At 46.1% G+C, this 26,264-nt stretch overlaps 1 protein-coding gene across 3 annotated transcripts in view; it reads right to left on the reverse strand.

Moving 5' to 3' along the window:
• LOC141049027 (saccharopine dehydrogenase-like oxidoreductase) overlaps window positions 1-26,264 on the reverse strand; it is a 279,626-nt gene that overhangs the window by 67,837 nt on the left and 185,525 nt on the right. The window lies entirely within an intron of this gene.

Genomic DNA, 26,264 nt, shown 5'->3' on the forward strand with positions numbered 1-26,264 from the left:
TGGAACAATGGAAACAAGATCTTGGTAGTGATTGATCAAGTTTCACTATATGTCAATATGGATGAAACTAGTTTTAATGGAGGCATGGAGTACTCTACTGGAGTGAGTATTGCGTAAGCTACTGTGAAATGGAAGAACATATAATATTGTAGGTGTTCCAAGGATTGGGCTAGACATCTTACTTTCAATGAAGGCTAGACTTCATGCCAAAAAAGAGTTCACCATAACAATTGATTAATGAGTTTTCTATATTGCAATATGTCTCACAGTGAGAAAACCTCCTAAAAACAAAGTTTATTAGATATACATTATAAAAGGACATAAATATATAATTTGATTGTAAAGTGCTGCGGAATATGTTGGCGCACAATATTAATAAAAATTATATGTATACATTATAATTTATAAGTCTCTGTATATATAAAGTTGAGTGTATGTATGCATGTATCAAGACATGCCCACTCCACATAGCCCCGCTCACTGGCGGATGGAGAGCAGAGTTGCAGAGGGAAAGTGCTGGATGCGGGTGGAGAGCGGAGCTGCGAGGGAGAGAGCAGGACATGGATGGAGAGCAGGGCTGCGGAGGGATAGAACGGGACAGCCCATGGACAGCGGGGCTGCAGAGGAAGAAGAGGGGTGATGGCGGGTGGAGAGCGGGCCTGTTAAAGGAGAGAGTGGGACGCAGGTAGAGAACTGGACTGCTGAGGGAGAGAGCGGGACGGTCAGTGGAGACAGGGGCTGCAGAGGGAGAGAGCAGGACGGCGAGTGGAGAGCGGTCCTGCGAAGGAAGAGAGCAGGACGGCCAGTGGAGAGCTGGGCTGCGGAGGGAGAGCGGGACAGCCAGTGGCTGAGGGAGAGAGCGGGGCTGTGGAGGGAGAATGAGGGACGGCGATTGGAGAGTGGGGCTGTGGAAGGAGAGAGCGTGACGGTGGATGGAGAGATGGGCTGCGGAAAGAGAAAGTGGGGCTGCTGAGGAAAAGAGCGGGACGGCCAGTGCAGACAGGGGCTGTGGAGGAAGAGAGCAGGACGGTGGATAGAGAGCGGGACTGCTGAGGGAGAATGAGGGACAGCGGATGGAGAGCTGGACTTCGGAGGTAGAGAGCGGGACGCCAGTTACTATGCCCGGGCAGCGCCGGACTCTTCAGCTAGTAATTTATAAGTAGCAGAAGGGTAATAAAGTTTACAAAAAAGGGACAAAATCCCTCTACTGTCAACTGATCATGATATCAAGGGTAAATTAGAGAAAAAAAAACACTGGACGCTAATATGCCCCACTTCTGTCGCTTGTCTGACCACAGTGGTTGGCTCTCTACAGATAACATAGAGATGGAGCCCCCCACCCAATGCTAACTGACCCTGGCAATCCCTAGATCAGCCCTGGGGGGTCATAAGATTTGCATCAAACCAATGCCAGGAAAAAAAAAAAAAAAAATCAGTAAATGAACATTAATTTGTAGACTAGCCCATCTCAAATGATCCTCCAACCAAATGGTATACATTAACATGTATAGCAGTGCTACGCAAAATCATTAGTAGGTATACTCATCCTCGAGGCATTTCGCCTCATTAAGGCTAGCTTCACACAAGCGTTTTGGGCCGCAGCGCACGGCGCCGCTAAGCCCCACCCCCTGCCGCGCCCCCTCCGGTCATCTCCGCCTAGTATCGCACATCGTTGCATGCGATCTGCACACCCTATCTTTAGCATAGGGTGCGCAGACTGTGCGCTAGTAGGATTTTCCGTGCGCTGCGCCCATTTGACGGTGCTCCGAGCGCACCAAAATGCAACATGGTGCGTTCGGCGCACCATAAAAAGGGCACAGCACACGCAAAATCCTACTAGCGCACGGTCTGCACACACTATGCTATGGATAGGGTGTGCAAATCGGATGCAGCGATGGGCGATACTAGGCGGAGATGACCGGAGGGGGTGCGGCAGGGGGCGGGGCTTAGCGGCGCCGTGCACTGCGGCCCAGAACGCTAGTGTGAAGCTAGCCTAAGAAAGGTTTCTCAAGAAAGGTAATGATTAATGAGCAGTGAAGAGAGATGCATTATAAATTGATACACCAAGCGATATACGCTTTTATTCTTGCCTACAATGGTGCACCTGCTCACTATCTTACTAGGTGTCCAAAATGTAGTCTACACAGGGCCAATTTATTACATGGTTTGTGGGAATGCCCAATTATTCAAAGATTCTGGGCCGAGGTAATTAAATACATACAGAGAATCTGGAAGGTTGAGATACCCAAAAATGTACAGGCATGTGTTTTTCATTTCAAGAGCCTGATAAGTGAATCAAATAATAAAATATATAGTGCTCCCGATGCTGTACATATCGTTCTGCTGGCAGTTAAGAAATGTATATTGAGACACTGACTGGAGAAGAAACCATCGAGTGTTTCAGAACTGATAGATACTATAAAATCCTTAATGTTGATGGACAAAATAGATACAGAATCCCAAAAAGAAAAGAATACTGAAATGTTTTTCAAAAAATGGATGACTTTTATTGAATGTAGTTATTCACAAGCAGAGATCAATTAATGGTAGCATTTAAAGGTGCAATATGGTACAATCTTGAGGATGTAGCTGGTAACTTGGGGATCTTGAGGTCATAATATTTGTTTATAGTTTCATAGCATTTTAATATGTCAAATCATCTAATAAAAAAGTTAAAAAAAAAAAAAAAAAAAATGTTTCTCAGGAGAAGAAAATAAGGGTCCATTACAGGTCATTACAGAGAGCTACAATTGACTGCCTGTAAATGCACCCAGCATGATTGCCTAGATGATGCCGTGCATTCCACCACCAATGTGCATGTCATATAATGTCACAAGGAGGAAAGTGACCTATGCGCCTCATGTAATATACGGCATGTATTCTAGCATCAATGTGCATGTCAAAGAAAGCCTCAAACAAGGAAATAACCTATGCGTTCTGGACACTGCGCGTCAGTGCACAGGTCCACTGTTCAGGGGAATTGACGAAACCTTCCCTTGCGTCTCAGTTTAGTTATCTAGGAGAAAACACTGTGTGCACTACTGTAATGGTGCCAAGTTAGGTTCCCAAACCATACATAGTAAAATGAAAACCTGGCTCTCAACTTAATGCTTAGTGAGACAATTTATTGTAGTACCAGAAAACGTTTCGGTTAGTATAGACCTTCATCAGTTACGTGCTAGTATGTTTGAATGCAGTTTAGAGGAGGGCGCTTTTTATGATTCTCATAGGTGAAGCCGATAATCAGGGTTTTAGGAAGTTTCGCCCCCAGCAGTTCGCCCCCAGCATTTCGCCCCCAGCAGTTCACCCCCAGGTACACTTCGCCCCCGAATATTTCGCCCCCAGCATTTCGCCCCCAGGTTGTTTCGCCCCCGCACATTTCGCCCCCAGCAGTTCACCCCCGGATGTTTCGCCCCCGGATGTTTTGCCCCCAGCAGTTCGCCCCCCGGATGTTTCGCCCCCAGCAGTTCGCCCCCGGATGTTTCGCCCCCAGCAGTTCGCCCCCGGATGTTTCGCCCCCAGCAGTTCGCCTCCAGCAGTTCACCCCCGGATGTTTCGCCCCCAGCAGTTCGCCTCCAGCAGTTCACCCCCGGATGTTTCGCCCCCAGCAGTTCGCCCCCAGCAGTTCGTACCCGGATGTTTCACCCCCAGCAGTTCGCCCCCGGATGTTTCGCCCCCAGCATTTCGCCCCTGATGTTTCGCCCCCGGATGATTCACCCCCAGCAGTTCGCCCCCGGATGTTTCGCCCCCGGATGTTTCGCCCCCAGCAGTTCGCCCCCAGCAGTTCGCCCCCGGATGTTTTGCCCCCAGCAGTTCGCCCCCAGCAGTTCGCCCCCGGATGTTTCACCCCCAGCAGTTCACCCCCAGATGTTTCACCCCCGGATGTTTCGCCCCCAGCAGTTCGCCCCCGGATGTTTCGCCCCCAGCAGTTCGCCCCCGGATGTTTCATCCCCAGCAGTTCACCCCCAGATGTTTTGCCCCCAGATGTTTCACCCCCAGCAGTTCGCCCCCGGATGTTTCGCCCCCAGCATTTCGCCCCTGATGTTTCGCCCCCGGATGATTCACCCCCAGCAGTTCGCCCCCGGATGTTTCGCCCCCGGATGTTTCGCCCCCAGCAGTTCGCCCCCAGCAGTTCGCCCCCGGATGTTTTGCCCCCAGCAGTTCGCCCCCGGATGTTTCACCCCCAGCAGTTCACCCCCAGATGTTTCACCCCCGGATGTTTCGCCCCCAGCAGTTCGCCCCCGGATGTTTCGCCCCCAGCAGTTCGCCCCCGGATGTTTCATCCCCAGCAGTTCACCCCCAGATGTTTTGCCCCCAGATGTTTCACCCCCAGCAGTTCGCCCCCGGATGTTTCGCCCCCAGCAGTTCGCCTCCAGCAGTTCACCCCCGGATGTTTCGCCCCCAGCAGTTCGCCTCCAGCAGTTCACCCCCGGATGTTTCGCCCCCAGCAGTTCGCCCCCAGCAGTTCGTACCCGGATGTTTCACCCCCAGCAGTTCGCCCCCGGATGTTTCGCCCCCAGCATTTCGCCCCTGATGTTTCGCCCCCGGATGATTCACCCCCAGCAGTTCGCCCCCGGATGTTTCGCCCCCGGATGTTTCGCCCCCAGCAGTTCGCCCCCAGCAGTTCGCCCCCGGATGTTTTGCCCCCAGCAGTTCGCCCCCAGCAGTTCGCCCCCGGATGTTTCACCCCCAGCAGTTCACCCCCAGATGTTTCACCCCCGGATGTTTCGCCCCCAAGCAGTTCGCCCCCGGATGTTTCGCCCCCAGCAGTTCGCCCCCGGATGTTTCATCCCCAGCAGTTCACCCCCAGATGTTTTGCCCCCAGATGTTTCACCCCCAGCAGTTCGCCCCCGGATGTTTCGCCCCCAGCATTTCGCCCCTGATGTTTCGCCCCCGGATGATTCACCCCCAGCAGTTCGCCCCCGGATGTTTCGCCCCCGGATGTTTCGCCCCCAGCAGTTCGCCCCCAGCAGTTCGCCCCCGGATGTTTTGCCCCCAGCAGTTCGCCCCCAGCAGTTCGCCCCCGGATGTTTCACCCCCAGCAGTTCACCCCCAGATGTTTCACCCCCGGATGTTTCGCCCCCAGCAGTTCGCCCCCGGATGTTTCGCCCCCAGCAGTTCGCCCCCGGATGTTTCATCCCCAGCAGTTCACCCCCAGATGTTTTGCCCCCAGCAGTTCGCCCCCGGATGTTTCGCCCCCAGCAGTTCGCCCCCGGATGTTTCGCCCCCAGCAGTTCGCCCCCGGATGTTTCGCCCCCAGCAGTTCGCCCCCAGCAGTTCGCCCCCGGATGTTTCGCCCCCAGCAGTTCGCCCCCGGATGTTTCACCCCCAGCAGTTCGCCCCCAGATGTTTCACCCCCGGATGTTTCGCCCCCAGCAGTTCGCCCCCGGATGTTTCGCCCCCAGCAGTTCGCCCCCGGATGTTTCATCCCCAGCAGTTCACCCCCAGATGTTTTGCCCCCAGCAGTTTGCCCCCAGATGTTTTGTCCCCAGCAGTTCGCCCACAGCAGTTCGCCCCCGGATGTTTCGCCCCCTGCTTTTTGCCCCCAGATGTTTCGGCCCCAAATTAGGCAGGGAATTTTGGCCTTGTGTTTTAGCCCTAAGACCGCTTTCACAGTAGCCACTTTCCCAAGTGCTAAGCACTGGAAAATCGCTAAGAAGATTGCCAATTTTGAATATACTACATGGTGGCCCGATTCTAATGTATTGGCTATTCTAGAAGGCACAGCCTTGTGGTATGTTGCACAGGTTATGTAGTATATTGGACAGTCCACGTAGTACATTGTACAGGCCACGTAGTATATAGGACAGCCGACATAGTATTTTGGACAGCGCACGTAGTAAATTGCACAGCGCACATAGTAAATTACACAGCGCACATAGTATATTGGCCAGCCAACGTAGTATATTGCACTGTCCACGTAGTCTAGGAATGTGGGCACTATATTCGTGTTTAAAAAAAAATAATAAAGATATACTCACCTCAGCCACGGGCCCTGAAGTCCTCGCGCCTCTCTGCAGTGCTGGAGGTGGCTTCCGGTCTGAGCGTAGGACCTGCGATGATGTCGCGGTCACATGACCGTGACATCATCACAGGTCCTGGACGGTGTGCATCGGAGAGAGGCGCGGAGGACAGCGCGACGTTGGAGGGGGTGAGAATAACTTTTTTTATCATTATTATTTTTAACATTACATCTTTTCACTATTGATGCTGCATAGGCACCATCAATAGCGAAAAGTTGGTCACACAGGGTTAATAGCAGCGTTAACGGAGTGCGGTACACCGCGTTCCGTTAACGCTGGCATTAACCCTGTGTGAGCGGTCAGCGGTGAGTACAGGGCAGTGAAGCAGCGGCTATTTTTATGGCAGACTGTGACCGTCGCTGATTGGTCGTGGGCGTTTTGCCACGACCAATCAGCGACTTGGATTTACATGACAGACGCCGCGACCAATGAATATACGAATAAAACGTTACAGACAGAAAGACGAAAGTGACCCTTAGAAAATTATATAGTAGATAAGTCAATGGCTAGAAAAGCGAGGTGTTGTTTCGGCCAGCTCTTTTTATTTTATTACAGGAGCTATTTTTGAGCACTTAGCGTTCATCAATAGCCTGTATCTTATGGGTCATTACCGAGAGCACTCACAAAAGCGCTCTGAAAAATGCCAGTTAAGCACGTGCTTTGGAGTTCTAAAACAGTGGCAGCATAAGGGTGCTTTCAAACTTCCGCTACATATGCACTACAGGCCGCCCGTTCGCTTCTGTAATGCCGCATTCCGCTAACCTGCAGCGGAACGAAAAGAAGAAAATGCTCTTCTTTTTGTTCTGACACTGATAGCGGAATGCGGCATTACGAAAGCGAACGGGCGTCTGCAGATCGTGGAACCCAGCCGTTCACTTCTATGGGCAATGCAAGCGGAATACCAGCATTCAGCCAGCATTGCCCTGGGGTCAGCAGGATGTCAGATCCAGAGCGGATCGACCTCTGGCGGCCACAAACACAAGTGTGAAACCACTCTAAAATTACAGTGTGCAAGAGGCCTAAAATCTAAACAATTTTGAACTTTTACCTGACCAAGCACTGACCTGCTTTGTTGCAAGTTTTGTTGCAGATGTAACAAGTAGCATGGTCACATGTCCTGCAAGTTACATTAGACTAGCTTTTATTCCATCTGTATATCAGAATATAGCAGTGTCTGAAATCTCCACAAAGAGAGAAGTGTACTGCCACAAAAAATCAGTCAGCTTCCACAGCAATTCACTTTCTACAACTATGAATTCAGTTCTGTCCAAACGTGGAAGGAGCAAGTTGGTCCACGAGAATCACATTTACTTATTTTCCAAACGAACCGCTGATGATGTCCATTCCATCTGGGTATGTGAAAAACGGTCGACTTGCAAGGGACGTGTTTGGACCAATGAAGTATCTGGCGAAGTTGTGAAAGTAGTCAATCTTCACAATCACGCAGCACAAGCTGCAAGACCTGAAGCAATCCGACTTGTTAATGAGGCTGTGACCAGGGCAAGGACAACACAGGAGACACCACAACAGATTCTCACAGACGTTGCTTCAGGAGCCCATTCTAATGTTGCAGCACTTCTCCCAAGGAAAGCATCACTGAAGAGGACAATACGATTAGCAAGGCAACTTGGCAATATCCCAAGGTTACCTCAAACCCTTGATCAACTTGTTATCCCCCTCGAGTTCCAGGAGATCAGTATTGATGGTGTCCAGCAGCAGTTCCTTCTGCATGCCTCTGGTAAGCTACTTAACCATTTAACATTGTATTAAAACAATTCCATTATGCATAATTATTGCAAAGTTTATTTTGCACAAATGTGAAAAATGCTACACTATAAGGTGCTGATATAAAATAATATGTGATTTTTGCCTTCAAGGGAAACTTTGAGGGTAATATAATGTAGTGAGGCCTACTGATTCCAACTAGTGTTGGCCGATCACTGGAAAGATAGGATCAGATCCGGCTGATCATACCGAAAGATTGGAATTAATTCAGATCCAATCTCCAGAGCTAGATGTAGATATATATATATATATATATATATGCACACTGTACGCCCAAACAGTGTGTGTGTATATATATGCATATATGTGGGTGGGTGATGGTGGTCTGGCACTTTTGGAACTTTGAAATGCAATAAAGGATTTGTATAGGACTTCAGGAGCGCGGAGGTCTTTCTTCATGGATGCATGTTAAGTACGGGCGGAAGCCAACCCCTGCTCTAGCAGCACACTGAGTCCTCAGCAACAATCTCAGTTGAGCCACTTTTCTTCCAGCTTTCTTGCATATATATAATGGCCCCAAGCTGCGCTGTTAAAAAATAAACAAACCCAGTTATTCAACTCTCTCTCCGGTGTCCAGCGCTGTCTCCGGCGGTGCAGGGAATTCCGAAATCCCAATGCTATGCATTCTGGGTTGTGCATCACCACCTCTGCACATGTAACGGGCTGTTCTGTGACGTGATGTGGTGCTTTCCCAGGACAGTCTAGTGAGCGGTCCTGGGATCACTCTCCACTGTAGTTATAGTACGGCAGGCACAGAGGCGGCGATGCGCCGCCTGGATTTCGGGATTCCCTGCACTGCTGGGCTAGGAGCCGGAGCCAGTACTGGACACTGGAGAAAGAGGTAACTGGGTTTGTTTATTTTTTAACAGCGCAGCCTGGAGCCATTTACTAAAGCTAAATATGCACACACGCTGTACACCTGTATAGTGTGTGTGTGTGTGTGTATATATATATATATATACGCACACTGTTCGGGAGTGTATGCCCGGACAGTGTTTTCAGATTACGGAGGATTCCGATTTCTAATTCAGATCATCATCATGATCTGGCTACAAATCGGATCGTAATTTAAAATAACGATCAGCCTGAAAATCGTAATAAATTACGATCTTCAGTGATCGGACCGGCCAACACTAATTCCAAATATGCAGCATTGTACTGGCCATACATGTCCTGGATGCTGCCCCGGAGTTCAGTCTCGCCTGTCTGCGGCATGCACGGACTGAACTGCCATCGCCTGCTGATTCCTCGGCTCTCGTAGTTCAGTCCTGCAGATCCGTGGACAGGTCGGGCTGAACTCCGGAGCTCAGGTGAGATACGCCATGATTTGCAGATGCGTTTTGCCTGCTGCATCCAAGCACTTTTTAAGCACTTTGCAAGCGCTTTGGCAAAACGCTTCTGCAAATAGGGGACGTGGCCAAGCTCTGCTATGGGCGTGGCCATGCCCTGCTATGGCCTAAACCGAGCATATCTGGCGTGGTTTGCAGGCATTTTTCGGGAGGTTTCCCTCTTGCCCATTCCCATTCCTTCCGGGATCCGCCGGAAAATAGCTTTGAAGCTATTTTCCGGTGGGGCGTTTTCCGGCCCCGGCCGGAATCCGCCCGTAACCCGCACCATAGACATGAAAGGGCGGGTTTCAGGCAGGAAACACAGCACGGAATACGCCTGTAAATCCAGCTTGTCTGGATAAAGCCTGAGGCCTCGTGCCCACTGACAGAAGGGGATTGCGGAGCGGCATCTCCGCAGCGGCTGTGATTGCGGTAGCAATTGCAGATCCCACAGGAATCTATTTGTGCCTGCAATTGTGGCCACTATTGTGGTACCCTAATTCTGTATCAAAATCTTCACTTAACTCTATGGATTTAGGTGTAGGTTTTAGTGCAGGATTTCAGCCCCTTGTCTGAATGGCTGGAATTTTGTTTGTATAATGGCAGCATACATTGACATGCTGCACTGCATGTTTTTTTTTTGTAAACAAAATTTTTTCATCAGCATGTGGATGGGATTTACACATTAATGCTGCATATGACCCCAGCCTAATGGACCATTCAGTTATGCCTTAGGCCAAAAGCACACTGGTGATTTTACTGGCGTTTTTTTGCGTCCTGCACAATCCTCTCAATGAGACAGCATAGGCAGCGCAGACATCACGAACGTCCGCGCTGCCCACCCGACGGCTAGCGTGCCCATCCGCCTGAATGGAATGCCCCATTCAGGCGGGCGGACCGCCCAGTCGTTCATTCAGACGTCCAGCCGCACGCCGCGTCTGGATGCGGCTGTCAACTAGACGGCCCGTTCAGCATAGTGGCGATCGGCCGTGCTGAACGGCTGTCTAGTTGAAGGGTCTAAAGGTACCCTAAAAATGTGACCCATTTCAAGTTTGGAAGTAATTTTAATTTTAAATAAAAATATATAATTTTCCACTGGGACAATATATGTTGTAAAAAACTATTGGTTGGCCCCTTCACACTAGATTTTGCTTCAGTTTTTTTATTATGAAATCAGAAAATCTGGAGCAAAATGTGAGTATTTAATGTGAGATATGACATCTTCTGATTAGGATATTCTTTTTGTGAATTTATCCCAAAACTCTGTCTGCTGCTTGTTACACTTTTTCTGTTATTTCCTCTACTAATACTTTCATTTTAAATTAGGAAATGGACACAGCCGTATGTTGATATTTGGAACAAGAGACAATCTCCATCTACTGGCACAAAGTAAAGAGTGGTTTGCTGATGGCATGTTTTTCACTACACCAGCCTTGTTTAAGCAACTTTACACAATCCATGTAGTCCACAGCGGCCTTGTTGTTCCTGTAGTGCTCACCTTGCTGACAGACAAGAGCCATTCTACATACCAGAGGTTGCTGCAAGAGCTGAAGAACTTGCAGCCTGGACTGCAGCCAGACAACCTGATGTTGGATTTTGAACTAGCTGCAATACAGGCATTTGAAAGTGAATTCCCCAACCTTGTGAAGACCGGTTGCTTTTTCCACCTTTCACAGTCGGTTTGGCGTAAAGTTCAAAATGAAGGACTCAAGATGCAATACCAAGGTGACCATGAATTTGCCCGTTGGATACGCATGATACCTGCCCTGGCCTTTCTACCACCACAGAATGTTGTGCAATCATTTGAAGAATTGGTGGAAGCTCCTGACTTTCCACAAGAAGCAATACCTATTGCCAACTATTTTGAAGACAGCTATATCGGTCGAATGAATCGCAGAGGACGTCAAGCACCTTTGTTTCCAGTTCAATTCTGGAATGTGTATGAACGAACATTGAATGATCAACAGCGAACGAATAATGATGTCGAAGGATGGCACCGTAGCTTTCGAGAAACATGTGGTACTCTTTTCCAAAATATATACTGGTTCATTAACTGTCTGAAACATCAGCAAGAGCTCCATAGTTTTGAAATTATTCAGATAATAGCAGGAAATCCCATCGCTGCAAGAAACAAAAAGTATGCTGCAATTTCAGCAAGGGTTAAACGTATCGTGCAAGATTTCGATAATAGAAGCTTGATGGATTATCTGAGAGGCATTGCCTACAGCTTTGATTTTTAGTTCATGGTCACATATTGTATGTTTTGAGAGCAGTGTTTTTAGCTGTAAAATAATTCAAGCATTATAACCTGCAATTTGTATTTTCTCTTTTTCTCTAATCCTTCCCCTCTATACCTTTTTATGTTTCTTGTTAAAACAGTTTTGATATATACAGTTAAAGCATAACTCTGCAAAAAACATGTTATGTTATAGTACCTGTGCCAATGATATTCATTTCCAAAGGAGACCTTCCAGCAGCTTCACTTCTGTGTGAAAAGTCTCATCCAATTTAAAGCTCCATGTGCTGCAGGATTTCAGGGGTTGCTAAGGAGGTTGTTTCTCCTTAGTAGCAGTACTTGTGGATGGATTCTAGAGGGCGTGGCTGCACAGGAGCATGCAGCTAACAATATATTCCCTATGATGTATAAAGGGCTGCTGGTTTACAGCCCTCTGCAAAGCCCCCCCTATGTGTTCCGTCCTGTAACAGCTTTACACAGGCAGGGGGGAGCCCTCCTCTTGTCCAGGACAGAGCACATGAGCGGAGAGTGAAGGGGAGCTTTGCAGAGGGCTGTGAACAAGCAGCCCTGAATGTATCATAGGGAGCCAGGATCCGTTCTGCTCCCAAGGGGGCACGACCTCCTTAGTAACCAATGAAATCCTACTATTTTCCTGTCTGTTTGTAAAATTACTCATCTAGAAAACAAAGTTTGAGAATAAAAAAAACTAATTTGATCAGAATTGTATATCTTAGACTCATATGGTGTATTATTAGTGATAAGCAAACCTGCCAATGTTCAGTTCAGGCAGGTTTTTCCCGGATGCGAAAGATCCAGGAGCAAATTGCTAGAGGCAAAACATCCAGGGATGAACTGCTGGGGGCGAACTGACAGGGGGCGAAACATCCGGGGGTAAAACATCCGGGGGCGAACTGCTGGGGGCGAAACATCCGGGGGTGAACATCCGGGGGTGAACTGCTGGGGGCGAAACATCCGGGGGCGGAACTGCTGGGGGCGAAACATCCGGGGGCGAAACATCCGGGGGCGAACGGCTGGGGGCGAAACATCCGGGGATGAACTGCTGGGGGCAAAACATCCGGGGGCGAAACATCCGGGGGCGAACTGCTGGGGGCGAAACATCCGGGGGCGAACTGCTGGGGGCGAAACATCCGGGGGCGAAACATCTGGGGGCGAACTTCTGGGGGCGAAACATGCGGGGCGAACTGCTGGGGGAGAAACATCCGGGGGCAAACTGCTGGGGGTGAAACATCCGGGGGCGAACTGTTGGGAGCGAAATATCCGGGGGTGAACTGCTGGGGGCGAAACATCCGGGGGCGAAACATCCGGGGGTGACCTGCTGGGAGCGAACTGCTGGGGGCGAAACATGCGGGGGCGAACTGCTGGGGGCGAAACATCCGGGGGCGAACTGCTGAGGGCGAAACATGCGGGGGCGAACTGCTGGGGGCGAAACATCCGGGGGCGAACTGCTGGGGGCGAAACTGCAGGGGGCAAACTGCAGGGGGCAAACTGCAGGGGGCAAACTGCAGGGGGCAAACTGCAGGGGGCAAACGGCAGGGGGCGAACGGCAGGGGGCGAACGGCAGGGGGCGAACGGCAGGGGGCGAAACTTCCAACTCCCGATAATCAGAATGCTGCTGTAACGCAGAATGATCTTAACAGTGGGCAGTATAAGTGCAGCCTGGTCCTCCTGGACGCGGGTGAACACCGCTTGTCCAGGAGGACCAGGCTGCGCTTATACTGCCCACTGTTAAGATCATTCTGCGTTACAGCAGCATTCTGACCATCTGATTATCGGCTTCACCTATGAGAATCATAAAAAGCGCCCTCCTCTAAACTGCATTCAAACATACTAGCACGTAACTGATGAAGGTCTATACTGACCGAAACATTTTCTGGTACGACAATAAACTGTCTCACTAAGCATTAAGTTGAGTGCCAGGTTATCAGTTTAGTTATCGTCATGGTTTTAAATGGACGACAATTACTGCAATTAGGAGAGAAAAAAAAAATCACTTAGGCTATGTGCACACACTGCGGTTTTTGCTGCGGTTTTGGCCCTGCGGAACCGCAGCAGTTCCGCAGACATGGTACAGTACCATGTAACCCTATGGGTTTTCAAAACCGCAGTGCTCACACTGCGTTTTTTTTCCGCGCGGTTTTGCTGCGGTATATAAACCGCAGCATGTCAATTGTTTCTGCAGATTCCGCTACGGTTTCACACCCTTAACATAGTAGAGGTGTGAAACCGCAAGGCAAAACCGCAGGCCACTTTACCTGCGGTTCCGCGGGGAAAAACCCGCAGGTGATTCCGCAGTGTGTGCACATAGCCTTATTCCTTGCAGATCACATGTATTAGATTATCGCTATATCATCATATAATATTTAATTCCATTTAAACATTAAGAAAAATGAATATGAATTTCTGAAATAAAATAATATCTACTGAGTGCTGGATCCCCTGACTTATCATGTAAAGTATCAAATACCGGGCACACTCAGGGATTTTTGGTGCAAAAAAAAAATCAGAATTTTAACACATACAGTAGCCACTAGTAACAAACGTTTCGGTCGTAATAGACCTTCATCAATGTATTTGGGTTAATCTCTAGATGCTAGTGTGAGTAAATCACAAATAGTAGCCAAAGATCAGGTAAAGAGTCTAGCCCGGAGCATAGGTGGTCAGTGACCTGCAATCAGGTATGCCAAAATAGGTATATATGCCGGGTATCCTATGTCATGGTATCCACCGCAAGACATTAAAAAAATGGGTACCGCATAAAATAGCAAAATACATAAAGTCCAAAAGAATGGTGGGAAAAAAACAATATTAGGCAAAACCCATAAGGATTAGTGGGTAAAAGGCAGTTATTCAGGGTGTTACCTAATTAAAGTGAACCTGTCAGCAGCATTGTGCTGAGTAACCTACAGACACTGTCAGGTTGGCACCGTTGTACTGATTAACCCCAAAGGATGTTTTCACCTTTCTGACCAGTCCAATTTTTACAATTCTGACCACTGTCAATTTATCAGGTCATAACTCTGGAACACTTCAATGTATCCCACGGATTCTGAGAATGTATTCTTGTGACATATTGTACTTCATGATAGTGGTAAAATTTCATTGATACAACTTGCGTTTATTTGTGAAAAAAATGGAAATTTGGTGAAAATTTCGCAATTTTCAAACTTTTAATTTTATGCCCTTAAGCCCTTTGCCCTCAAGGGTGGTTTGCATGTTAATGACCAAGCCAATTTTTACAATTCTGACCAATGTCGCTATATGAGGTAATAACTCTGAAACGCTTCCATGGATCCTGGTGATTCTGACACTTTTCTCGTGACATATTGTACTTCATGATAGTGGTAAAATTTATTTGATATGACTTGCATTTATTTAAGAAAAAAAACAGAAATTTGGTGAAAATTTTGCAATTTTCCAACTTTGAATTTTCATGCCCTTAAATCACAGAGATATGTCACACAAAATACTTAATACTGCAATTAACATTTCCCACATGTCTACTTTGCATCAGCCCAATTGTGTAACCAAAATTTTTTGTTAGGAAGTTATAAAGTTACATAAAAGTTGACCAGTGATTTCTCATTTTTACAACAAAATTTACAGAACCATTTTTTTAGGGACCACATCACATTTGAAGTCACTTTGAGGGGTCAATATGACAGAAAATACCCAAAAGTGACATCATTCTAAAAACCGCACCCCTCAAAATGCTCAAAACCACATTCAAGAAGATTATTAAATGTTCAGGTTCTTCACAGGAATTTTTAGATTTATTTTTTTTTTTAAAAAAAGAACATTTAACTTTTTCCACAAAAAAATTACTTCAGATCCAATTTGTTTTATTTTACCAAGGGTAACAGAAGAAATTGGACCCCAAAAATATTTATACAATTTGTCCTGAGTATGAGGATACCCCATATATGCAGGTAAACCACTGTTTGGGTGCATGGTTGAGCTCGGAAGGGAAGGAGCACCGTTTGACTTTAAAATGCAAAATTGACTGGAATTGAGATTGGACACCATATCACGTTTGGAGAGCCCCTGATGTGCCTAAACAGTGGAAACCCCACAAACCCCACACAAGTGACACCATTTTGGAAAGTAGACCCCCTAGGGAACTTATCTAGATGTGTGGTGAGCACTTTGAAGTCCAAAATTATTCACAGAAGTTTATAACGTAGAGTCGTAAAAATAAAAAATCATATTTTTTTCACAAAAATGATCTTTTTGCCCCCAATTTTTTATTTTCCCAAAGGTAACAGGAGAAATTGAACCCCAAAAGTTGTTTTGCAAATTGTCCTGAGTATGCTGATACCCTATATGTGGGGGTAAATTACTGTTTGGGTGCATGGCAGAGCTCGGAAGGGAAGGAGCGCCGTTTGTCTTTTCAATGCAAAATTGGCTGGAACTGAGAGCGGACACCATGTCGCGTTTGGAGAGCCCCTGATGCGCCTCAACAGTGGAAACCCCCCAATTCTAACTCCAACCCTAACCCCAACACACCCCTAATCCCAACACTAAACCCAACTTTAGCCCCAACCCTAACCTTAGCCCCAACCTTAACCCTAACTATAGCTCCAAGCCTAACCCTAACCCCAACCCCAATGAGAAAATAGAAATATATACTTCTTTATTTTATTATTTTTGCCTAACTAAGGAGGTGATAAAGGGGGGTTTCATTTACTATTTATAGCACGTTTTTATGTTTGGCAGCTGTCACACACTAAAAGCGCTGCGGAATATGTTGGCGCTATATAAATAAAGATTATTATTATTATTATTATTAAAGATGCTTTTTGTTGCAAAAAATAGTTTTTGCATCACCACATTTTGAGAGCTATAATTTTTCCACATTTTGGCCCGAAGAGTCATGTGAGGTCTTGTTTTTTGTAGGACGAGTTGACATTTTAATTGGTACCATTTTCGGGCACATGACATTTTTTGATCGCTTTTTATTCCGATTTTGTGAGGCAGAATGAACAAAAACCAGCAATTCATTAATTTCTTTTTTTTGGGGGGGGGGGGCGTTTATACCGTTCCGCGTGTGGTAAGATTGCTAAAACTATTTTATAGAAAAAATAATTATTTTTGCATCGGTTTATTCTGAGAGCTATAACTTTTTTATTTTTCCGGTAATGGAGCTATATGGCGGCTTGTTTTTTGTGGGATAAGATGACTTTTTCAGCGGTATGTTTATTTATATCCGTCTTTTTGCTCACCTGTTATTACACTTTTTGTTCGGCGGTATGATAAAGCATTGTTTTTTGCCTTTTTTATGGTGTTCACTAAAGGGGTTAACTAGAGGGACAGTTTTATAGGTCGGGTTGCTACTTACGTGTACTTTTTATTGCTTAGTTTTTTTTTATTTAAATATTTATTTATTGATGGAATATTGTTTTTATTATTTTTTAAAATATTTTTACAATTAATTGTTTTTTAAATTTAATTCTAACTTTTACACCTTGTCCCACTATGGGACACTCATTTTATGTAGGCTAATCGCTTCTATAGCATGCAGATCTGCATGCTATGGAAGCTGTCAGCGCTGCAACTTCTATGCACTAACCTCTGCCTGCTACCAGTACGCTGCGATCATGTTTGATCACAGTGTCCTGGGGGTTAAAGTGCCGGGAGCGGTCCATGACCGTTCCTGGCACTTAGTGCCTGGTGTTAGCTGTGAGAATCAGCTGACACCCGGCCGCGATTAGCCGCGCTCCCCCCGTGAGCGTGGTTGATCGCGTATGACGTACTATCGCGTCCATGGGCACATGGACGGAATAGTACGTCAAATGTGAGAAAGGGATAAATCATCAGAGACTCATATTGCACTTTACATCAGCACAATTTTGTAACCACATTTTTTTTGTTAAGAAGTTATAAGGGTTAAAATTTGACCAGCGAATTTTCCTAAAAGTAACACCATTTTAAAAACTGCACCCCCTCAAGGTGCTCAAAACCACATTCAAGAAGTTTAATAACGCTTCAGGTGCTTCACATGAGCTGAAGCAATGTAGAAGGAAAAAATTAACATTTAACTTTTTAGTAACAAAAATGATATTTCAGCCACAATTTTGTTATTTTCACAAGGGTAACAGGCAAAAAAGGAAACATTTCTCCTGAGTACGCCGGTACACCGGACGTGGGCGAAAACCACTGTTTGGGCGCACGGCAGGGTTTCAAAAGGGAAGGAGCACCTTTTGACTTTTTGAACACAAAATTGGCATTTGGAATGGTGAACGAATGCCATGTCACGTTTGAAGAGCCCCTGATGTGCCTAAACAGTGGAAAACACCCACAGGTGACCCCATTTTGGAAACTAGACCCTTCAAGGAACTTATGTAGCTGTGTGGTGAGCACTTTGGACTCCCAGGTGCTTCACAGAAGTTTATAACATAGAGCCATGAAAATAAAAAAAATAAAATCTATTTTTTTTCCACAAAACTGATCTTTTAGCCCCGATTTTTCAAAAGGGTAGCAGGAGAAAATGGACCGATAAAGTTGTTGTGCAATTTCTCCTGAGTATGCTTATACCCCATATGTGGAGGAAAACCACTATTTGAGTGCACAGCACGGCTCGGAAAGGAAGGGGTGACGTTTTGGACTTCAGACTTTGATGGATTGATCTGCGGGCGTCGTATCGCGTTTGTAAAGCCCCTGATGTGCCTCAACAGTGGAGATCCCCCACAAGTGATCCCATTTTAGAAGCTAACCCCTGAATGAATTTATTTATAGGCTTAGTTTTATAGTAATGAATATAATGCTTTTGATTTTGCTGGTGTATGAATTTATAATGTGGTGTTATGAGCAAGTTGTGCGGAGTACTTCAGATAATAAAAGTGTATTGCGTCAACAGGGTATAAACTAATTTTATTAATTTGTGGACGTGTAGAACGCTTTGAAGTAATCCTTAATGCAAAGGCCAGGTTTCACAATGGTAAATTGTGTCTTTTAGTATTCCCCTCTTGGAGCATACTCTGCACCGTTTTTGCGATCATCCTGTCCTGGCTGCTTGGGGAACCAGTCCTGGGAAATGTTGAATGGGACAATATGGGCACTATCACTTTCAAAAGTAATGGAACCCTCACCTTCCTGAATGCCAAACATTAGTGCCTGGATTAATACCTCCTGAAACTGAAGGAAGGTCCCCGTATTGCCTGCAGCTCGGAACAGCACAAAAGCATTATACAGTGTCATCTGTACAATGTGCACGGCCAATATTTTGTACCATACTTTGGCTTTTTGCATGGTACTGTATGGTTTTAGGACTTGATCTGAAAGATCTACACCCCACATGTACCAATTGTAATCCAAGATACAATCTGGCTTTGGGGCTTGTGTTGTGGTACCATGAACAGTGACAAAGGAGCAGTTGTCACAGTGTATGGTGGTCATGATAAGGACATCCATTTTGTCCTTATACTTGACCACCAGCATGTTGTCACTGCATTGGGCTCTGCTTTCGCCTTTTCTCAGATTTTGCCCAATTAGCGGCTTAGGGGGCTTCGATTTTTTCGCATGGTGCCACATGCAACTGTACCTCTGAGAGAGGGTCTTGAATTGAAGAGTGGGATGCTGGTGTAAGTTATCTGTGTAGAGGTGATAACCCTTATCCAGCAGTGAGTGCAGCAATTCCTACACAATTTTCCCACTCACCCCCAGGATGGGGGGCAATCTTACTGGGCAGGTATTATCAGAATTTTTGTCTCCTTTTGAAATGAACCCTAGATTCATCTATAGCGATATCCCTTTGGGGGTTGTACGCCTCAGCAAATTTTCTACTGAAGTGCTCAACCACTGGCCAAATTTTACATAGACGATCAATGTTTGGATCGTCTTGGGGAGGACACTGCACATTATCACTATTTTGTAAAATTTTTCTGATTGCTTTAAATCGTGTCCTTGTACTCCAGTATTGCCGAAGCTCTGGTTTTCGGATTATGCCCATATGCAGCACAATTCCCCAAAATGTCATCATCTCTGCTGCATTTACAGGGGTCTGTCGTACAATGACGTGTGAGTTTGGGTGAAAAATTGATGGGCATACAAGTTTGTCTGGGCCACCATACCATTTATTAATTTCCTCATTGAAATAGAATTTGAAGAAATCAATTTCAGTGAGGCCTGTGGCATCAAACTGGATTCCTGGTGTCAATGAAATCCGGAATGATGGGCTGTTAATTTTCGGGGTGTGTGATCCATATGGGATCTATTGCTGCAGGAGTTGCCTAGGTCGTAGGGCGCCTTGCTGGAGGTCATTCCTCACTAGATGAGGAGGAGGAAGAGGATGAGGAGCAACAGACAAATGTGGGATCTTCCTCACTGGATGAATCAGTGCGGAGGCAAGGAAGGCGTATGCCTCCTCTGGTGAATAGCATCTTAACGAATGGGCCATTTTTATTTTATTTTTTCAAACCTCAGGGATGTATATGTAAGTGGTGCTTTTACAAGTGTAATGTGTGAGGCTTGTGTATAGGGTACTATTTATTATAAAAAGTAGATAAAAAAATGTTGGAGAAACAGAAGAAAAACAATGAAAAGAAATATCAAATGTAAAAAAAATAAGTTTGTATTAAAAAAAATACAGACGTTCACTACACTAATGCCCTCCCTATAAATTTACCCGACGCAAATAATTTTTTTACAAAAGAAAAACAGACGTCACCGACGTAACTTACGCTCCCGTAATGCACTAGAAATTACCCAGAGATAGCAGTATTTTTATGCAAAAAAATAAATAAATAAAAAGACGCTACCTCTAAAACTATGCTGTACGATTTTGCTTTTTTTCCCTAAAACAAGATCGGTTGTCACTAACACTGAGACGCAGGCTATACTAACCCGCTACCTCTAAAATTACAATGTACTAACTACTATATTTTTTTTCTAAAAAAACCAATTGGTCGTCACTAACACTGTGACGCTGGCTACGCTACCTCTGAAAAAACTACTACCGTATTTTCCGGCGTATAAGACGACCTTTTAACCCTTGAAAATCTTCTTCAAAGTCGGGGGGTCGTATTATATGCCGGGTGCTGACCAATCTGCATATGGTGAAGGGAGTGGTCCCGATGATGAAGGAGGGGGCGTCTCATAGGGAAGGTGTAAGTGGAGTTATCCCCCTTTTACCTCATTGGTGGCAGCGGTGCTATCTGCGGGTCTCTGTGCTGGGGGTCGGCGGTGGCTCCTCTTTGTGCAGTTGGAGGGCGGCGGCTCTTTGTCCAGCGTCAGGGCTCCGTAGGCATTTCCTCAAAGCCCGGAGGCCCCGGCAGCTCCACTGCTGCGATGCGGTGGCCTCCGGGAAAATGGCCGCTGAAGCCCTCGCATGCTCAGATTCAGATCTCGTCTTCTGAGATCTCGGGACGAGATCTGAATCTGAGCATGCGCCGCCCCCAGCGGCCATTTTCCCCAGAGGTCATCAGCAATGGAGCTGCCGGGGCAAAAAAGTGTGCTAAAAATTAAATTGTAAGAGGAGGGGAGTTGGATGGGAGGTACTGGAACAGTGATGGGAGACACTGACAGGGATGGGGGGGTTGCTGCTGCTGTGATCATCGAGTCACACAGCAGCCAGCATACAACACAGCAGGCAGATCGCAAGAGGATCACTCTGGAGCAGAGGGGGAAAATCACACTGGCCACCAATGAATCTTTTACTCAGCTGACAACCACTCTGCAAACCAAATCTGAGTCAAAGATGACTTGCAGAGATTTTTAGAAAAAACCCTTTGGCACTGACTGGCCATTAACTATTGTTCATTCAATCAGTGCCAAAGGGGTTAATCAGGTGAGATGACGTCGCGATCACCTCATAAATTGTGACGGCTGTGATTGGTGCTGTGTCATACAGCACCGATCACAGCATGTCATTTTTTTTTTTAAATAACTTCATTGTCACATTGCTGTGATTCGCTGGTACCAGCCAATCACAGTGATCGCCAATGCGAGTGAACGGTTGCAATAACCTTCAGGAACGCGGGATGCAGTCACACACGTGGAGGCAGAGCAAGGGTTAAACAGGTTTATTTACAGGGGATGTGCGCCACACAGGGAGTGAGGGATTGTAGGGTGACGGCGAGGAATGGAGCAGAACTGGAAAGTTGGCAGGGTAGGTGAGGAACAAACGAGAGTTCAGTATTAAAGAGGTTAAACTTATCAGACTGTAGTCTTCTGTTGTGAGAGAGGACAGGGTTCCAACGGTGGCACAGACAACAGCGGCACATGCAGTCTCAATTCTCTGTCCACGATAAAGAAAACCTCCAGGGAAAACAACAGGATGCTGGGCGGTAAGCGGGGTTCTGCTTTCACCACTCTTAGTCACAAGTCCACACTCAAAACGTGTCACTGCAGGGACAGTGCCGCGCTCCTTGGTCAGTCCAGCTACTACTCTCAGGGGCTCAGATATGTCATTGCGCATGCCGGCCAGCATGCACTAGCGACTGTCTCAGTCTTGTCAAGGGAGTCTCCTCAGGTGACGGAGGCTGGCAGGTCCACCTTTACACAGACGGCGCTCAAAGCATACTGTTGGTCTGTCTCAGTTCTCAGCAGGAGGTCTCTTGAGTATACAGTCACTCTTGGGAAGAGCGGGTGCGGTACTCACTGTCTCCTAGTGTACCACACTTGGCTTAGCTCCGCTCTGCTGGCACAGCTCCGCACACTCCACTCTGCTGGCACGTCTAATTCCCCCAGCACCACAGCTCCTATTCCAGGCAGCAGCACGGCCTGTCACAGGGCCAGCATTCTCTGGAGGGGGATGCAGAGCGCGCTCTCCTCTGTGCGCTGCACTTACTTGGCGCCAACTCCTGCTGCAGCGCGCGCTTTTCCTTCTTATACCCCTGTGTCAGGATACTCTCTCTGGGCTCTCCCCGCTCCCTTCTGTCAGCAGGAAACTCTGTCTCTCCTCTCCTTCCCTCCTGCAGCAGGGGAAGGTCCACCTCCTTCAGGCTTCCCCCCAGAAACAGAGGATGCAGCCCCTTGAGTTCCGGACCAGACATGCAGGTACCCACGGTCCGATCCACCTCCTTACACGGTACTGACCCCTGTGTCAACGTGCAGTCATGGTCTGCTGTCAGGGACAGCAACCATCTTAACCCGGTCACCGCGCAATTCACCGTGATGACTGGAAATAGCAGCGCAGTACCTGTACTGTGGTTTGCGGGAACACAGTTCCCACAGAGCAGTACCAGTACGGCGCATGTCGGGAAGGGGTTAAAATAATCCCTTGGTTGATGACATCAGTCTTGTGGTTGTTGTTTAATCTTTATTTTCAGTTAATGAGATTCTTGTGCTCCAGGGCGGCCTGTGGGCGGAACTGTGGAGGGTCTTAATTTGGTGCTCTGTTTAGCTATTCATACTGATTGCTTATTACTAGAGATGAGGAAATATGTTCAGAAAACGATCGCCAAACAAATTTGGCACAAATATGGTACATTCGGATTCGCGATCGGTAACACAAGCAGTTATGTTAAAATCAGAAAAAGTCGGTAACATTCGGTAAAAGATAGAATAAAAGCCGGCAATTCATGTGCTGCGTTCAGTAAAATCACAGCATGACAGGTTAGAATAGAATAGATATATACACAGAATGCATAGGTATATAGATGTCAGAGACACACTGGCTGTGTGTATATATATATATATTATAGTGTATATACAGTATATACACAGAATAGGTAGATATGCAGATGTGTGTGACAAATACAATTAGTACAGTGTATGGAGCTTACTGTACATGTATTTAATTAAAATATTTTTCGGAAAAAAAATGGCGTGGGCTCCCGTGTAAGTTTCGTAACTAGCAGACGGAAAACCGATGGCTGGGGGCCGATGTTTATAGCCTGGGAAAAAGGTAATACCCAATGAGCTTCCCAGGCTACTGATATCAGCTCACAACTGTATAATTAGCCTTTTCTGGCTATTAAAAATAGAATTAGACTTACTGGTAATTCGGTTTCTAGAAACCTTTCACGACAGCATAGGAGGTTGTCTCCACTCCCTAATGGGGGACAGGCAGCACAGAGAGGTTAAAATGCCCCTCCCACCTCCCTTTCACCAGTGACTTATAACTTAACACCATAGCACCGGTTACCTTAAGATTCTCAGAATTCGTCCAAGAATACAGAGAGGAAAATAGTGCTGTCGTGGAAGGTTTCAAGAAACCGAATTACCGGTAACTAAAGATACGGAGAAAGAATGAGTTTACCATATACAATGAAAGTATTAAAGCAAAAAAATCCTTCAATAACATAGATAGTAAAATTTACAGTAAAATATTTTATAAGTCAATTAATGTGTATGGATATACATGATCCACAAGACTACTGGCCACAGACTACAAGCATAGTAGCAGAGCAGAGCAAAAATTACTATATTAAACCAATGGTGACTGAATAGGTTAACACACATCAAACAGCTGATCTAATCAGTGTAAGGTGGCTCACATAGCCAACCATATAAACACGAGCTGAAATGAGTGTCCTCAAATAATGAACCCCACCACGGTGGCAATAGTGAATACAGTTAGGTCCATATATATTTGGACAGAGACAACATTTTTCTAATTTTGGTTCTAGACATTACCACAAAGAATTTTAAACTAAACAATTCAGATGCAGTTGAAGTTCAGACTTTCAGCTTTCATTTGAGGGTATCCACATTAAAATTGGATGAAGGGTTTAGGAGTTTCTGCTCCTTAACATGTGCCACCCTGTTTTTAAAGGGACCAAAAGTAATTGGACAGATTAAATAATTGTAAATAAAATGTTCACTTCTAGTACTTGGTTGAAAACCCTTTGTTGGCAATGACTGCCTGAAGTCTTGAACTCATGGACATCACCAGACGCTGTGTTTCCTTCTTTTTGATGCTCTGCCAGGCCTTCACTGCGGTGGTTTTCAGTTGCTGTTTGCTTGTGGGCCTTTCTGTCTGAAGTTTAGTCTTTAACAAGTGAAATGCATGCTCAATTGGGTTGAGATCAGGTGACTGACTTGGCCATTCAAGAATATTCCACTTTTCTGCTTTAATAAACTCCTGGGTTGCTTTGGCTTTATGTTTTGGGTCATTGTCCATCTGTAGTATGAAACGACGACAAATCAGTTTGGCTGCATTTGGCTGGATCTGTGCACACAGTATGCCTCTGAATACCTCAGAATTTATTCGACTGCTTCTGTCCTGTGTCACATCATCAATAAACACTAGTGACCCAGTGCCACTATCAGCCATGCATGCCCAAGCCATCACACTGCCTCCGCCGTGTTCTACAGATGATGTGGTATGCTTTGGATCATGAGCTGTACCACGCCTTCGCCATACTTTTCTCTTTCCATCATTCTGGTAGAGGTTGATCTTGGTTTCATCTGTCCAAAGAATGTTCTTCCAGAACTGTGCTGGCTTTTTTAGATGTTTTTTAGCAAAGTCCAGTCTAGCCTTTTTATTCTTGAAGCTTATGAGTGGCTTGCACCGTGCAGTGAACCCTCTGTATTTACTTTCATGCAGTCTTCTCTTTATGGTAGATTTGGATATTGATACGCCTACCTCCTGGAGAGTGTTGTTCACTTGGTTGCCTGTTGTGAAGGGGTTTCTCTTCACCATGGAGATTATTCTGCGATCATCCACCACTGTTGTCTTCCGTGGGCGCCCAGGTCTTTTTGCATTGATGAGTTCACCAGTGCTTTCTTTCTTTCTCAGGATGTACCAAACTGTAGATTTTGCCACTCTTAATGTTGTAGCAATTTCTCGGATGGGTTTTTTCTGTTTTTTTGCAGCTTAAGGATGGCTTGTTTCACCTGCATGGAGAGCTCCTTTGACCGCTTGTTTCCTTCACAGCAAAATCTTCCAAATGCAAGCACCACACCTCAAATCAACTCCAGGTCTTTTAGCTGCTTAATTGAGAATGACATAATGAAGGGATTGCCCACACCTGTCCATGAAATAGCCTTGGAGTCAATTGTCCAATTACTTTTGGTCCCTTTAAAAACAGGGTGGCACATGTTAAGAAGCTGAAACTCCTAAACCCTTCATCCAATTTTAATGTGGATACCCTCAAATGAAAGCTGAAAGTCTGAACTTCAACTGCATCTGAATTGTTTTGTTTAAAATTCATTGTGGTAATGTCTAGAACCAAAATTAGAAAAATGTTGTCTCTGTCCAAATATATATGGACCTAACTGTATGTATGCACATATGCACAGGCCACTACATAACTAGAAGAAATAAAAGGTTAATTACCCATAGTAATTGCCCGTGCTGTGACTGCGTTCCCTGATGCGCGTTTTGCAAGATATTTCGCTGCTTCCTCAGGGGGCGTGAAATATCTAGCGAAACGCGTGTCGGGGGATGCAGTTACAGCACGGGCAATTACTTTGGGTAATTAACCTTTTATTTCTTCTAGTTATGTAGCGGCCTGTGCATATGTGCATACATATTCACTATTGCCACCGTGGTGGGGTTCTGTTATGATTGGGTCACCGAGGAGAGCAAGCCCAAGCTAAGCCACAGAAAACCAGAGAGGTTGGTAACTAAGCGGATTGCAGACCCCTGATCCTATCCACACAACTAGCAGTAGCCGTGGAGCGTGCCTACGATGATCGTAGACGCCTCGACACAGCCGGAGAGCCAACTAAGCCTAAAGCAAGAAAGGGGAAATCTAAACTGCCCCAGAGCAGACCCCAAAGGAATAGATAGCCCCTGAACACATATTGTCGGTGAGACAAGATGAAAACACAAACGCAGGTAGGAAAATAGACTGAGCAAACGATGGGGCCCACACTGACTAGACAGGAAAGGAAAGGAAAGGAAAGACACTGTCTGCAATCACGCAAAAAAACCCTGCAAAAAAGCCCAACACGTCTGATGCAAAAAATACTGAAGTCGCACGATTT

Source organism: Dendrobates tinctorius, unplaced genomic scaffold (genome assembly GCF_039654945.1).
Source record: "Dendrobates tinctorius isolate UK_male_01 unplaced genomic scaffold, ASM3965494v1 ptg000140l, whole genome shotgun sequence".
NCBI classification, from domain to species: Eukaryota; Metazoa; Chordata; class Amphibia; order Anura; family Dendrobatidae; genus Dendrobates; species Dendrobates tinctorius.